The following is a 16796-nucleotide window of genomic DNA, read 5'->3' as shown; positions in this document are numbered from 1 at the left end:
CCCTCATAAGCAACACTATTATTTAAAAGGATGGGGAAAACATTCTATAAATCTTTGCTTACATCCAAGTTTATTTCCACTGGATTTTTTTTCTTCAGAGTGGAATTGAAGGACCAAAGTCATTAAAAAAAAAAAAAAAAACTTATATATTGTCAAAGTGTGTTCCAAAGATTTAAACTAAAGGATAACACTCCACGGGCAGTATGCTGCTTATAGGTGTCTGTTCCCAAGAAAGTTGTGATATTCTTGATGTCAGGGATTGTGTCATTGATCTTTGTACCCAACGTCTTTATGTTTTTGGGAATTAAGTCACTGAAGTATTTGTTGAATGATGATTTGATGATTCATTGTTTAAACAAACGTATGACACAAGATTGTATGTCTCTGGGGCTCAGCTTTTTCTTTTACAAAATGAGGATTTTATGTTATATGGGAACTAGGATTTCACATCTCTCGTATGAAAAGCAATGACCTAGATACCTTACGGGAGATTAGCCATATATATAATCTATAATCATAGTTATGCGAGCTGTAAGCATGTATCAAATGTAACTCAATTATAATTGTATAGAAATATGCACAGATGTGTTAAATATTCCGGGAGAATGAGGCTAGATGACATGATGGGATATTCCAGGAAGATGATGCTCAGCTAAGCACAGACCACCAGCTTTCTATCTGGGAAAAAAGTCTTTTCCCCATTCCACATTTTGTGTTTTATTTGTATCTAAAAAACAGGAGGTAGAATTTTCTTGAGATTCAGTTTCCTTAGGTAATTTCACCCAAGACAACCAAGCTTATCTCACTAGATTTTAGGAACATTTCAATCGCTTCTAAATTACCCAGGATAAGATTCTATCCGTTGACTTTCACGCTCCTAGACCTCCTGGTTCATTGGCAGTGAATGCCTATAGACCTCTCTAAACTATCCCCATAGCAATCATGCCTACTTTTTGTAACACTTCCTTCTCCAGGCCTCCGTGCTTCACAGAAATATTTGTCTCCCACCATCACTCAATTTATTAGTTACAGAGTTATGGTTATTTACCAAAAGTCTGTAACATGCCTTTTAATCTACTAAGGGGAAATGAGGCTGTGTGGTATACACTACAATGACAAGCATAAACGTGATGTGCCAGACACGAGGAGGAAGAAAGCACTTTCCTCCGGGAGCCAAGACAAGTCTCACAGAAGACAACTCTTGAAGATGATGTTCGAGATGATTCTGGAAGAATGAACTCAAGCTTGCCAGGCAGATGGAACTGAGCAGGTGACTGGAGAGAACAGGATTCAAGCAGAGATCAAGGGGCAGAGAATGGTTATTTATCAATCTCCCCCAAGTCATGGCTCTCTCCAGTTCCCCTCACATAGGGTCACCTGGTGGTCATCTAGCGATCCTGATTTGGTCACCTCCGTTTGCGGTATTGCCTGAAAAGCTCTTGTTGCTTTTCAATCGCGGTTAGCTCTGTGACCACGCCTTCATCCTAAATGCCTCCACTGCTCTTCTCTGCATGAACCCTACAAGATCCAGCCTCTGTAGTACTAGGCCATTTAGTCTCAAACTCGTAGCCACCTTACTCTTTGGATTTAAAAACTTCCCTCTTCCTAGAAGAGAGGCACTTCGAGAGCAGTGTGCATCGCTGGAATTTCTTGCGGGCTCTGAAGCCAGGTTGCTAGATCAGTATCTCTATCGAGCTTTGATAACAAGACAATGCTGGCCTTGCAAAATGAGTTTGCAAGTGTTTTCTAGTCTTTAACTTTTTGGGCAAGTTTGAGAAGGATTGCAATTAATTCTTCTCTAAATGTTTGGTTGAATTCACCAGTGAAGCCATCTGTCCTGGGACATTTCTTTGTTATGTGGGTTTTGATAATTGATTCAATCTCCTTACTTATTATTGATCTGTTCAAGTTTTCTGTTTCTTCATAATTAAGTCTTCGTAGGAGGCATGTTTCCAGGAAGGGATCCATTTCTTTGAGGCCGTTCAATGTGTTGGGACATAACTGTTCACAAGTAGTCTCTTATCACTTTTATTTCTGTGGCATCAGTTTTAATGTCACTTCTTGCATTTCTGAATTTATTTGCATTTTCTCTTTTTTCTTTGTTATTCTACATAAAGATCTGTCAATTCTGCTTATCTTTTCAAAAACCAACTTAGTTTTATTGATTTTTCCACTGTTTTTTTTTTGGTTTTTTTTTGTTTTTTACAATTCTTTATTTCATTTATTTCAGCCTAATCTTTATTTTTCTTCCTTCTAACAAACTTGGGGTTAGTTTATTTTTTTGAGTTGTAAGGTTGGTTGTGTATTTGAGTTCTTTTTTTTAATATAGGCATTTACTGCTCCAAATGTCCCACTTAGTACTGCTTTTGCTGCATCCTGTAAGTTTCAGTATGTCGTGTTTCCATTTTCATTTGTCTTAGGATATTTCCTTTTTTTCCTCTTTGATTGCTTCCTTGACCTAATGGTTGTTCAAGACCGTGTCGCTTAATTTCCACCCATTTGTGGGTTTTCTCCTTTTTCTTCTGAGACTGATATTTAGTTTCATTCTGTTTTGCTCAGAAAAGATATTTGGTAGGATTTCAACCATCTTAAATTTGTTAAGATGTTCTGTAACCTCACATGACCTATTCTAAATTTTTTTAAATGTTTATTCTTTTTTGAGAGACACAGAGACAGAGCGTGAGTGGGAGAGGGGCAAAAAGGGAGGGAGACACAGAATCCGAGGCAGGCTCCAGGCTCTGAGCTGTCGGCACAGAGCCCGACACGGGGCTCAAATTCACAAGCCCTGAGATCATGACCTGAGCCAAAGCTGGACCTTTAAACAAGCCACCCAGGCGACCCAACATGACCTATTCAACAGACGGTCCCATGTGCACCTTTCCTGCTGCTGCTACATGGAAGGTTCTGGATATGTCTACTAGGCCCATTTGATCTGGAGTGTCATTCAAGCCCACTGTTTCCTTATTGGTCGTCTGTCTGATATTCTAGCCGTTGTCGAGGGTAGGATATTGAATTCTCCTGCTATTATTACACTGATGTCTGTTTCTCTATTCAGTTGTCCATGTTTGCATCGTTTGTGTAAGTGCTCTGATGTTGTGTGTATGATCAGCCTATTCCTCCATGCCAAGGCCACAGAGAATGAGTAACACTGCCCTTTTCTTTCGGTGGTTTGCTTACAACATGCTTAAGTGTACCAATGTTCTTCGCTTGCTGGAGAAAATGAGCATGGAATACGAGTCTGGGGTAAGGGCCGAAGCTTAAGGGAAGATCAGAGCGGTTATCTACACCATTAAAACATACACGGAAAACTGAGAAGCGCCGTGTATGCCCTCGGGTCACGGTGGCAGAGGGCCTCACTAAACTGCAGGAGTCTGGAAGACACAAAGACATAAAATTCTGAATCTCTGCATGAAAAGGAATCTTAGGTGTCACAAATGACCACATTCCTTATTGCAAGAGAAACACTACCTGGCCATTTGTACAGGTGGTCCCTGCCTAGAATCTCTCCCGAAATACCAGGGGGGAAGAAAAGTGAAACCACACTGAAGAAGGTTTTGTTCTTCCTCGAAGATGTACTGAAAGGCTCCTATCTTGCGAAGAGAAGGAACCTGAGATAAAAATGCACGCTCTGAAGCAGTGACATTTAGCAAAGTGATTAGGCAGTGACATTAAACAAGCTCCCGGGCCATTTCCAAATGATTTCTATGGGCACCTGTGCTGCTCAGAAAGAGGCCAGGTTTGAGGTAGGGGAAAAAAGAGACTCTTAATTAAAACCTGAGGGTACTTGCAACAGAAAGTTCAGGAAAGAAGCGCTTGTTTTTTCATCAGTGTACCTTTTTCTTTGTTGAAAAGAATTCCTCTTCACCCCAAGGAACATAATGAAGGAAAAATATTTGGCCAGAGTAAGTGGAAGGTGTGAAGAGGGGAGGACATCACTGGTGTTTTCTGGAGTGAAATCATCTGCCTTTGACTCCAGCCTCCCCAGACACACGGGTCAGAGTGAGGGCTGTGCTTCTGACCACAGTGACATAATTATTCTTTAGTCCCATGAGTTTATCAAATCCCTCCTTGACTGTCCAAAATCATTGTCCAGAAAAGGAATGGTATCTGCCAGATGCAGCCAGAGTGAAAGCTCCCCAGCAAGTAATAGCCGGTGAGTAAAAATCAGACCTACCCCTTCTTCCATCATCATCACTGCCTTCTTGCATCTGCTTCTTCCTGCTGGCTGCGAGCTGACTTCTTCGGTCCCCAGGTGGCTTCCATCCAGGCCTCTGGCTATGTTCTTGCTTCTTACACCCTGGCTATTATGTTACTTCGGGAAGAAGAGTTGCTGCCATCTTCCACATATGGCTTTCAAGGTGGCTCTAAACATCCAAATCCAGTGGGCAAATAGGTGGCAAGTTTCTATGGGTCTGGTACAAACGAGCAAGCCCAAAGCTTACTTGCAAGGGAGGTGAGAAAAGTCTAGTTGTGAGCTCGGGAGGAAAAAGGAAATGGATTTGGTGAACAGCTATCCAGACCACTCCACTACTCCAGTTTTCAGGCTAGCTCCCCTCCCCTTGATTTTTACTTTCTGACCCTCTCCCTCCTGGTGTAATTCGGCAAAGTTCTGTTGTTTCAAACAACTTCTGATAGATGAAGCCTGATTCTGGATGATAAACTTCAATTCCTGGACTCACCTCTGTCAATAGCCACATGCAACCTAAGAGGTAGGATCTCCAAGACTCCACATAATAAGTGATGGAAGGGAAGGAGGAGTCAGGGTGTGCGGTGGGAATCCTCCCAGGACAACGTGCCCAAGAGAACTGGGCCAACACGGCCACCGCTCCGAGGGAAGCTGCAGAGAAACGGAGGGTCATTCTCTGAGCATCCAAGCTTCACCCACAGGGAAGCTTAAGTGAGTAAGAAGGACAGCTCTGGGCCTGTGTTTTGGCTGTCAACCCATGTTTGTATGCTTTTTAATCCTAGGCTCTAGAGCAGTTGAAAACAAGACTGTTGTCAGTAATTTCTGCCAAGGAATTCTGAGTCATTTACCTTAATCCGTCAGCAATGAGAGGAGAAGAACTTTGCTCCCTCCATTTAATCAACCAGAGCCACACGGATTTTTACAGAGTCTTCAGAATGTGAATAACCCAAGTTGTTCAGCACCGTTAGTCATCTCCCTAAGTCCACGCTCCACATGCTTCTTCAAGTAAGAGTGGGAATTTGCAAGATCTTCTCTTCACTTCAAGAATCCCTTCTCTCCAACTGGACTCCAATTGGCATTTCCAGTACTAGAACTACTGACACTTTGGGCCAGATAACGTTTTATTGTAGGGAGGGAGGGAGCTGTCCGATGTGGGGTGGGACATGCTCCAGCAACCCAGACTCCTACCCATGAGATACCAGTAGTACTCTGTCCTGGTCCCACTGGTGGAAATAAAAAATGTCTCCAGACATTGCCAAGTGTCTGGTGGGGAGCAAAATTGTCCCCAACTAAAAACTGCCGACACGGACAGAGGTATAGCTTGAGAATAAGAAATTCGAGAATAAGAAATTCCAAAGACATGTATTTTCCTGGCCTATCATAAAAGGAACTACTCATTTACAGGCTCCCAGGGTGATCTACACTCATAACATATTTATTTATGATTTGTCAGTTGGTTGATCGATGATTTGCTTAAAGTTCAGTGAAATCAAGGAGTGTAAATGTGTGGATGAACTGGTCATGAGAGGAAGGGCGTCAGAGCCTAAAGAACAGAAGCTCCCAAGAGGTCGAGAATAAGGGGCGCCGGCGTGGCTCAGTCGGTCAAGCATCTGACTCTTGGTTTCGGCTCAGGTCACGATCTCACCATTCCTGAGATCAAGCCCCACATTGGACTCTACAATGACAGCATGGAGCCCGCTTGGGATTCCTTCGCTCCCTCTCTCTCTCTGCCCCTACCCTGCTCATACATGCGTGCTTTCTCTCAAAATAAATAAACATTTAAAAAAGTCAAGAAGAGAAGTGATAAGCAATAAAAGCACCTCATACTCACCAAGCATGATGCTTTACATAAAAATATGCATTATTTCACTTAATCCTTGCATCTACCACCCTTCCAAACACATTACAAGTAATTGATAAATATTATCAATTACAGTAATACCAATTACTGAACATACCAATTTAAAAATAAGTGAGTTCAAGCTGAAAATGGTTACATAACTTGTGCTTACAGAGACAGAAAATGGTAGAGCTGGTTCAAACTCAGGGCTGTCTTACCTTCTCACCCACACTGTTTATAATACCTTTCACCTGTGAATTCCTCTGTAGCCTCTAAGAGTTCTCGGTACAAACAATTCATCTTGGGAAGGATCTTACCTGTCCATCAGCAAAGCAACTGCAAGAGAAAGCCGAGGGTGTGTCCAGGGCTCATCAGAAATACTGCAAGTTTGCATTAAGCCAATCCAGAATTCTCTCAAGGGATACTTGCAGTCTATGTGACATTGTTAGACAGATAGAAGAAAGAAAAAGAGAGCAATTGTTGCCAAGAGTAAATGGAGGCTTTGACCAAATACATGGCAGTTACGTCTACAAAGATGACAATAAAGAGCCAATGTTTTACCCTTGAATAGATTCAAAGGGGAACTTTTGATCAGGGTCCACTCTTTCAGCGCTTCTGCTTTCCAAACAGAGTAAATATACCATCCAAATAAAGATACCACCACCTGTCCATCTCAATTCATCACAGTGCAACTATACAGTCCTTACTTAAAATGCCTGAGAATTTGGAAATACTCACTGACTGCTTACTCTGAACTGATGGCACCCCTTGGAACTACCCTCATGGCTCACAGGTCTAGCTCTCGACTACCTCTTGGTATATGGTAAAGGTGACCAAAAGCAGTGGATGACCAAGAGGTATGTCAAAAGACGATGTCTATCATATGTCATCATGGACATGCAAAATTAAGACAACAATCAGAGACCATTATACCCCTGGTTACAATTACCAAAATCTAGAGCACTGACAAAACCAAAGGTTGGCAAGGATGTGGAACAATAGGAACTTTCTCTTATTCGTTGTTGTTGGGGACACAAAATGGTACAGTCACACCGGAAGACAGTTTGGCAGTTTCTTACAAAATTAGACGTGCTCTTACGATATGAGCCAACAAATGCACTCACTGGTATTTACCCAAAGGATCTGAGAACTTATGTCCACACAAAAACCACCACATGGATGTTTATAGCAGCTGTATTCCAAAGTTGGAAGCACCAAGATGTGCTTTAGCAGGTGAATGAATAAATATGGTACATTCAGACAATGGAATAGTATTCAGTGCTGAAAAAAAAGAGTCATCAAGCCATGAAAAGCCATGGAGGACCTTAAATGCATATTACCATGTGACCGCAACCACGCTGAGAAGACTACATATTGTCTGGTTCAACTATATGACATTCTGGAAAAGACAAAACTATGGAGAGACGAAGACCAGGGGTGTCAGGGATTAGGGGAGATGAATAGGCGGAGCACAGATTTTTAGGGCAGTAAAAACTGAAATGGCAAATCCCTGCGCATAAGAACGCATGCTTCCTGTTTTCAGCTGACTTTTGTGGTGGTTTCTCACACAGCAATTACACACTAACAAAAGCCCAAACAAGGAGCACCTAATAATAACTATGTATACACACGCACACACACATACACACACACACACAAATTTCTATGATAAAAATTGGCCTTAAAAGCAGTCAAAGGGCACCTGGATGGCTCAGCTGGTTGAGTGTCCAACTCTTGATTTCAGCTCAGGTCAGGATCCCAGGGTGATGGCAATGAGCCTCACATTGATTCTTAAGATTCTTAAGATTCTCTCTCCCCCTCTGCCCTTCTCCTTGGCTCATGCATGCATGCATGCTCTCTCTCTAAAATTAAAAAAAAAATACTTTGGGGGGGAAGATGGAGTTAAAAAATTGAAGCAGATAGTGGAGAGACAGACAGAGGCAGATAGAGACCATCCCAGTTTAAAGGAAGGCAGGAACAAAGATGTGCAGCTAGAAATGGCCAGGTGGCTTTGGGGGGTCCAGTAAGGAACCACTCTGGAGGAAGCAAAAGATTTTTCATTTTTCTTGTCTTGGTATAAAGTGCAAAGGTAAGTTGGGATGAATGTGTGAAAGAAAGACTCTGAATGTCAGCCTGAGCAAACAGGAAGCGTATCCTAGAAAGAATGGTTAAAAAAGACTGAAGCCGCATTTGTGTTACGGGACTGAACAGGCAACTTTAACAAAAGCTCTGTGCACCAGTATCAGAAACAGGAGCTGGAGGCAATTCCCAGGGACTGTGATTTCAAAAAGAAGAGGAAATAAATTCTTTTCCACATAGTCAGGGGGCTTTGGGGAGACCAGTAGCTCGGCTGTGCTATGTGTTTATTTGAAGGCAGAGACCCAGTGCGGTTCAAATGAAGACATGTCCAATGTTCAGAAGACAGACATCCAAGTTAAGACGAAGATCAATAGAGGAGGCTGAATTAAACGTCAGCCTGTAAATTGCTGAAACACGGGAAGTTCTGAATCGCCTCCTCGTTACTGATGAAAAGGAGGGTAGGGAGGAGGAGAACGAGATACCCTGGAAGCCGGGATTTTCCTTTGAGGAGTTCAGAGTCGCAGGAGCAGTTATGTGCAAAATGATGTGCTCCCTGAGAGAAACCATCTAGAACAGGTCCTGGAGCTAAAATCTTAATCCCTTTTTGCAATAAACTCCCTAATCCTATAGCAAAGAAAACCAGTAAAGTTCAAGGGAGAAGGACGGGCCAGTTTGAGGCAGGATTTCATTAGAGACACAAAGGACTGAAGTCCGCAATTGCAAATCACAATCTCAAGCTGTCAGTCAGAGGCAGATAAGAAAGGGCATTTTATGCAGAGTCCTTTCTTGGGGGAAACTGCTAAGAAAAAAAGAACATGCCCAGATGGCCAGTGCCTAAGGGAATATGAGATGGGCCTACAGGAAGTGAGGCAAAAGAAGATAAAATAAATTTCACATGCACTGTTTCTTACTGCCATTTCTTCTTTGTATGGTTGCTATGGGAACTGTGTTTTGGAAGCTCTCTAAGGCTATGTCTCTCCAGTGCAAAGCAATCAAGCATTTGGGCTGAAATGACCAGTCAATTTAATTCAACTGGTTTAATTGATTTATTTACAACGCATGCTCTCCCTCACCTGTGGCCAAATTGAGTAGTTGCTTAACTGAACTTGGTGGCATCTTGCAGAAATAAAATTGGTTCACCTGTGGTAGAGATTTGTGTTCTACGCTGGTGAAAAGACTCTGCCATCGAAAAGGCCTTCTCCTACCAGGGCCTTGCTAGTCCTGGGATTGCAAGCGGCTCTAGAAGGGGGTGAAGGGTGGCTGTGCAGGCAAGAAAGGACTAGTGGACTATTTCAGACACTGGTGTGGAAGATCTAGGTACGCTCACAAACTGAGGAGTGGGGGACAAGCAGGGTATGAGAGGCCAGGGAGCCGAAGAGACAAGATCTAAGAGAGAATAGCTACCCAAAGCAAGGGAGAGCTGTGACAGGCAGAGACGCAGGTGCCCGGTGGGGGGGGGGGGGAGCCGGGCACTCCGGTCATCCTATCCAAGTCAGGGACTGCCTATCAAGCCACTGCTCGGGCCCGGCTGTTACCAAACTGCAGACTTGGGCTAACATCACCTGCGGCCACCTTCTCTCTGGACCCTAGTCCCATCTTTTCCGAGTCTAGCAGCCTATCAGTAACCTGCAGCCTTCAGCCGGCCCTGATGTGACACCAAGTTATGGTGATCCAAGGTGCTCCTGTCCATCAGATTCCCCCAAGTGGTTTCTCTGGGCACCTTTGCTGACTCTGCATCAAAGAATTACCTTCTTTGGCTCCACCTCACATCATGAACCCCAAGTTCCCCACCCTTAGCACATAGCTTCTCTCCGCCTAGGACTTTAGCCTCCCTCCTTTAGGACCAGACGCCCAAAATAACCAGGAATCAAAACACCATCTCTGGGCTGGTCAGTCATGGCATTTTACAATCAATCAATCACTCTCTCTCTCTCTCTCCCTCCCTCCCTCTTCCTCTCTCTCTCTCTCTCTCTCTCTCTCTCGGCCAAAGACGAAAAGAGCAAAAAGGAAGAACTACACATAAGGCATGAGAGAAAGCCAGATTTATAAAATCCATATTCAGGTAGGGTTTTCTTTGTGGGAAATATTGAAGACATATAAATATCAGCCTTTCATGAGCAGAACTGGCCTGTGATGTCAGGAAGCCGGCTTAGAGCTCTCTCCTACTTCTATATGGTCCTGCATCTAGTTGCCAGAACCCTCGTGCTCTAACTCTCTGCCCCTCCAGATGCCCCCAAACACATGCCCTACGACCCAGGCAGCTTCATGGTGCCACAGCCTCAGTTTTCTCATCAAATGAACCTCCCCTGTGCTTCACACCCTGAGAGACAGGGCCCTCCTTCAGGGAAATGGGTGATGATTAGAAAAGTCTTGGGGCGCCTGGGTGGTGCAGTCGGTTAAGCGTCCGACTTCAGCCAGGTCACGATCTCACGGTCCGGGAGTTCGAGCCCCGCGTCAGGCTCTGGGCTGATGGCTCGGAGCCTGGAGCCTGTTTCCGATTCCATGTCTCCCTCTCTCTCTGCCCCTCCCCCATTCATGCTCTGTCTCTCTCTGTCCCAAAAATAAATTAAAAAAAAAAAAAAAGAAAAGTCTTAAAACGTCCTGCCCCGGCCAAATTATTCCACGAGAGTCCCTTCTACTTCACTTGTAAAAAGCACCTCAGGAAAGGAAATCAGAGGTTGTCTGGTGAAACAGAGGCTTCTAATAAGTCAGAAGGATTAGGGAATTATTTCCATCTTTCAAAAACCAAAACAAAAAACAACTGTGTTTGCTGTTCCCTGGAGACTAGAACTCAGTGCCCCACTCAACGAAAATCAGTTTCACTATAAATATTGAATAAATCATGATGATGATGATGGTAGGTAGTAACTGATACGCCACTTGAGTTTATAAAACACCTTCACACACATCTCCTTGATCTCCATCTTCACCTAGAAGGCCTGTTTGATTTTACAGCTGAGCCCCAAAAGACAGTAAATTTCTAACCTGGGCTTTCTTATTCCAAACTTCATCCTCTTTCACCACACTTTCATGGAATCTCTGATTTCCTTAATCTATATTTTCCTGTCATTCCAGCTGGAGTTTTTTCAGCAAGCATTTTTCTTCTTCCATGTTCTATGCAAGTGCTTGATATACTATGAACTCAGACTTGGCTTTTGCCTCTAAATAATATATTTACTATGTTATTAATACATTATTAATAAATTTGTTGTTGGGGCGCCTGGGTGGCGCAGTCGGTTAAGCGTCCGACTTCAGCCAGGTCACGATCTCGCGGTCCGGGAGTTCGAGCCCCGCGTCAGGCTCTGGGCTGACGGCTCGGAGCCTGGAGCCTGTTTCCGATTCTGTGTCTCCCTCTCTCTCTGCCCCTCCCCCGTTCATGCTCTATCTCTCTCTGTCCCCAAAATAAATAAACGTTGAAAAAAAAAAATAAATTTGTTGTTGAAAATCTTTCTCAAACACTCAGGATCTCACTTACATGGAGAATTAAAAAAAAAAAAAAAAAAAAAAAGAACTCATTAGAAACAGGAGATTGGTGGTTGTCCAGGATGGGGGTGGGCAGGGCAGTGAAGAAAGCTGGGGTACAAACTCCCAGTTTTAAGATGAGTAAGTTCTGGGGGCGTAACGTACAGTATGGTGACTGTCTTTAACAATACTGTGTTGTGTATGTTAAAGCTGCTAAGAGGAGATCTTAAAAGTTCTCAGTGAACACACGGAAGAAGTTGTAACTACGTGAGGTGATGGATGTGTTAACCAACCTTCCATGTAATTATTTCACAATACAGACATATACCAAATCGTTATGTTGTATACCTTAAACTTATACAATGTGACATCAATTATTTCACAATAAATCTGGAAAAAATTAAGTTTCCAGGTGGTTGCACCCATACAAATTTGCTTAAATTTTATATTAGACAGGTTAAATGTTTTGTGCAATAAATATATTGCACTTACATCTACAGAAGTTTCTCTTCTCACTAAAACACTGTCCCCTACCCATTTTGCCTTAAAAAATTACTTTAAAATTCTGTGTGTCTCCCCAAGTAAAAGACCAGATGTCTGACTTGGGATCAGACATCTAGAGCGATATGAACCAAGTGGAACCAGTGATCACAAATGATGAGGCTCACAAGTCATTATTCCAAATATGACTACACTTATGGATTTAGGGCTTTAATTACTTTGATCTATTGCTAGATGGTTGTTAGGAGTGTGCTTGTGTGTGTGTGTGCACGCATGAACACTCACTAGGGGGATGGAAAGAAGGTGGGTAGCTCGGGGGATGAAGCATTTGGGAAAACATCAACCTATCTCTCTACTTGTTAGATATATAAGAACATTCTCATGTTTACTGGGTTTCACATTAGCATAACCCAGTAGTGATGGTGATTTTAAGAACTTAATTTGGCAGATGACTGATTTATAAGTTGATCCAATCACTTATGGTATGTTCATACAAAAATAATCAATAACAGAGGGAGATGTTCCAATTTAAAAACTAATGTCTGCCCAAGAAAATGCATATTTCCCTGGATTTTCATAATGATTTTATTCTGAGTAGACGAGAACTCATCCGAAACACCTAATTGAATGACAGATCATGACTGTGACAATTGGACTGAATGTGTTATGTAAGTGACATATTCTTCCACAGGACAGGGGGATATGAGCTTTACAGGTGTGAGCGAAACAGTGCCTCCGATGTCTCCTTAAGGGCTGTGCACCACAAAGTAGGTCTTCAAGGACTAGAGAGGGAGGAGCATTACAATCCCACTTAGGATAGATCACATGAGACTCCAGAACTAAGAATCAAGGCTGAACGGCTCCACAAGAAATACCTATAGTTTTCTTGCAGAAAAATAAATCACTCCATGAACAATAATATATACCCTATAATGAAGCAGTTTTAATCTTGGGGACTTTTAATACTCTGATTGTACTGGGTGGTCTAATAAACTTGCACATTAAAATGACAAGCTGTTGGGGACAATGACACAATCTGTTGAGCCAGGGTTATTGTCAGTAGGGACAAGGATCCAGCCTCTGAGGCCAATTTGAAAACTGATTAGTAATTCTGCTTCTCCATATTTGCAAATGACATATCCAATGAAGGGTTACTACCCACAATATATAAAGAACTTCTACAACTCAACACCCAGAAAACAAATAATCCAGTTAAAAATAGGGACAATAAATGAATAGACATTTCTCCAAAGAAGACATCCAGATGGCCAACAGACACATGAAAACATGTTCATCATCACTTACCATCAGGGAAACGCAAATCAAAACTGCAATGAGATGAGGTGCCTGGGTGGCTCAGTCAGTTGAGCATCCGACTCTTCATTTTGGCTCAGGTCGTGATCTCATGGTTTGTGAGTTCAGGCCCCGCAATGGGCTCTGCACTGGCAGTGCAGAGCCTGCTTGGGATTCTCTCTCTCCCTCCCTCTCTGCCCCTCCCCTGTTTTCTTTCCCAAAATAAATAATTTTTTTTTAAAAAGTAAAAAAATAAAACACTACAACGAGATACCACCTCAGATCTGTCAGAATGGCTAAAATCAAAAACACAAGAAACAACCAGTGTTGATGAAGATGTGGAGAAAAATGAGCCCTTGTGCATGGATGGTAGGAATGTAAATTAGTACAGCCACTGTGGAAAACAGTACGAAGGTTCCTCAAAACATTAAAAATAGAATTACCCTACGATCCAGGAATTGCACTTCTGGGTATTTACCCAAAAAATACAAAAACAGTAATTCAAAGGGATGCACGCACCTCTATGTTTAATGCAGCATTATTTACAATAGCTAAATTATGGGAGCTGTCCAAGTGTCCATCGATAGATGAATGCATAAAGAAGATGTGCTCTGTATATATACAATGGGTTATTATTCAGTCATAAAAAGTATTAAATCTTGCCATTTGCAACAGCATGGATGGAGCTAAACAATACTATGCTAAGCAAAATGAGTTCATTAGAGAAAGATATCATATTTCACTCAGGTGCAATTTAAGAAACAAACCAAAAACAAGCAAAGGGGCCAAAAAAAAAAAAAAAAGAGTGAAAGAGAGACAAACCAAAAGGCATACACTGGAGAAGAGGCGGTAACCACTGGGGAGGAGGGGGGATGGGCGAAGTAAGTGAAAGGGATTAAGAGCACATTTATTGTAATGAGCTTTGAGTAACATACAGAATTGCTGAATCACATCCTGTACGCCTGAAACTAATATAACTGTATATTAACTATACTGGAAATTAAAATGAATTAAAACAAAATTAGGGGTGCCTGGGTGGCTTGGTCGGTTAAGCATCCAGCTCTCGATTTAGGCTCCGACCATGACCTCAGGGTCATGAGATCGAGCCCCACGTCAGACTGGGCATGGAGCCTGCTTAAGATTCTCTTCCTCTCCCTCTACTGCTCTCTCTCTCTCTCTCTCTCTCCCTCTCTCTCCCTCTCTCTCTCTCTCTAAATAATAATAATAATAATAATAACAATTAATTCTGCTTTTCCTTTCAGGCACAGACAAGCAGAAGAGGTTTTTATACCCCTTTTTTCCCCCAGCAGAGGACTGCAGCCGGCGCGTGGCCCCTACCCAAGCTCAAAGGCAGTCTTAATTCCAAGAGACACAAAGAAATCAGGAGGAAGACCGCATGTCCCCTGGATTCTGTGTACAGGGCAAGGGGTCCAGATCACCAGAGGGGAAGAAAGGAACAAAAGACCAATGTGCCAAAGTCCTCTTTTCCCAGGATGCTTCCTTCTGTCTTCAGCTTCAGACGCTTGTTAGCCTCTACTTGAGACCCTGAGGAAGTAAGGAAACACCACCCACCACCTTCGGGCCAGGGTTCCCCTGAGTCCCCAGTCACCCTGCTATACAAATAGGAACCAAGGCCCACGGTCAGCCACAGTCTCCGGCGCACGCTGCAAACACTCCACTGCCCTCTGTCCGGTTCAAATGACGTTGAGACCCACCTCGTGGTGCCTTCTAGCAAGTGCTCGGTACCCTGGGAGGAACACCAGTGTTGTCGGTCACAGGAGCATCGGCCTCCTGAAATCAGTGCCTGCCCAAAGCGTCTCACTACAACTCCACCAGCTCCTACCCCGTGCGGGACACAGAGTCAACAGGAACCGTTCTGACTTCCAGGCACCCTCAGTCTACTGAGGGAATGAGGCGGAATCCAGCAACACTGAATCAACACACAAGTTAGGTGCGGTGGGACCGGAAGCCAAAAGATACCTGTGGTAATGTGGACGGGGCTCCCGGCAAGGGCTGAGAGTACGTCAGACACGCTCGGTACTCCATGGGCTGAGACGGCAATTCGCGAGCTACCGACATTTTGGCCGAATGCTTCTCTGCGCTGAGCGCTATCCTGCGCGTTGGAGGACATTCGGCAGCATCCTTGACCTCCCCCTACCAGATGCCAGGAGCACCAGCCTCCTCTGCCACGAGAATCAAAAATGTCTCCAGACGTGCCCAATGTCCTTTAGCGGGCTGAAGTGGCCCCACTTGGGACTATCACTTGGGAAGAATGTAAGTGACACTCTGCATTCAGGGACGATTCCACTTAGTAACGTGGATAATGTCCAGGCGGTGGTTTTCTATCAACCGTCCTTAACTCATCCCAACCTGCCAAGGATAAGCGCAGATGGAAGTCACAGGATTAACGGAGATGGGATCCAGAGAAGGATGGGTTGGTTATTTTTTCCTTATCTCTTAAACCAGTCCAACACCTGGGCAGAAAATACGTGTCAGCACTGACCGTCACCTTGTATCAAGTTAGGTGCTAAGCATGTCAGATTGTATGGATTTATTTCCCAGCTGCCGGGAGCTTTCCCGGAAGACAGTTTTAAGCTGTTGTCCCTCTTCGGTGCCTGCCTTGGCTGGAGTTATGGGATTTTGGAATGGGGCGGGAGGGAGCAGCGGTCTGGAGCCAAAGGACAAGAAAGAATTCTTGAGGTGCCTTTGGTGCAGAAATGTGATTTTATTAAAGCACAGGGTCAGGACCCTGGGGGCAGGAAGAGCTGCACAGGGGTTGTGAAGAGTGGCTCCATATACTATGGAGGTGAGGGAGGTAAAGTCAAAGGGGAGGCCTCCAGAGGGACTTTGATATGCTAAAGAGGACTCCTAAGATACCTGAGGCTTGGTATCTTAGGATACCAACAACAACCTAAGGTTGTTTTCCCTCTATTAAGACACTAACAATAGGACAGTAGGGCGTTCTTCAAGAAACATTAATACTCTGTATTTGCCTCAAGTATCTGTCAAACATTAATACTCCGTATTTGCCTCAAGTATCTGTCAACGGGCAGCAAGTCAGGACATTTAATTTTACCTGCCATTCCCTTCTTGCCTTTCTTCCCCACATCACCATAGAGGGATGGGTGATGTGGGGCCTCCAGGAAACTGAGTTTCCTGCAGGTTTCTGGAGATCAGGCTATTGGTAAGATTGCCTTTTTCTTGTAATTTCTTAAGATATGTGTAAACTGATGGAGACTCCTGTCCTGCATGACTGTGATCTCTATCAGTTAACGCTTTGTCTTCTTTCCTTTGTTCTTGGGCAGCCAGGAGTGCCTGAGGAATGTCACACACGTCCCAAAGGGGGGGGCGGGGGGTACAGGTGTGCTAGCTTGTGCTTTGCCCTCAGCTTGCCTTATGCTCCCTCATCAGGAGAAACCTGCCTTACCCAAGGTC

This window comes from Herpailurus yagouaroundi, unplaced genomic scaffold, assembly GCF_014898765.1.
Source record: "Herpailurus yagouaroundi ecotype Mexico unplaced genomic scaffold, PumYag 161, whole genome shotgun sequence".
Classification (NCBI taxonomy): Eukaryota; Metazoa; Chordata; class Mammalia; order Carnivora; family Felidae; genus Herpailurus; species Herpailurus yagouaroundi.
The sequence above is the reverse complement of the archived record's forward strand: the minus strand, read 5'-3'. Positions refer to the sequence as shown.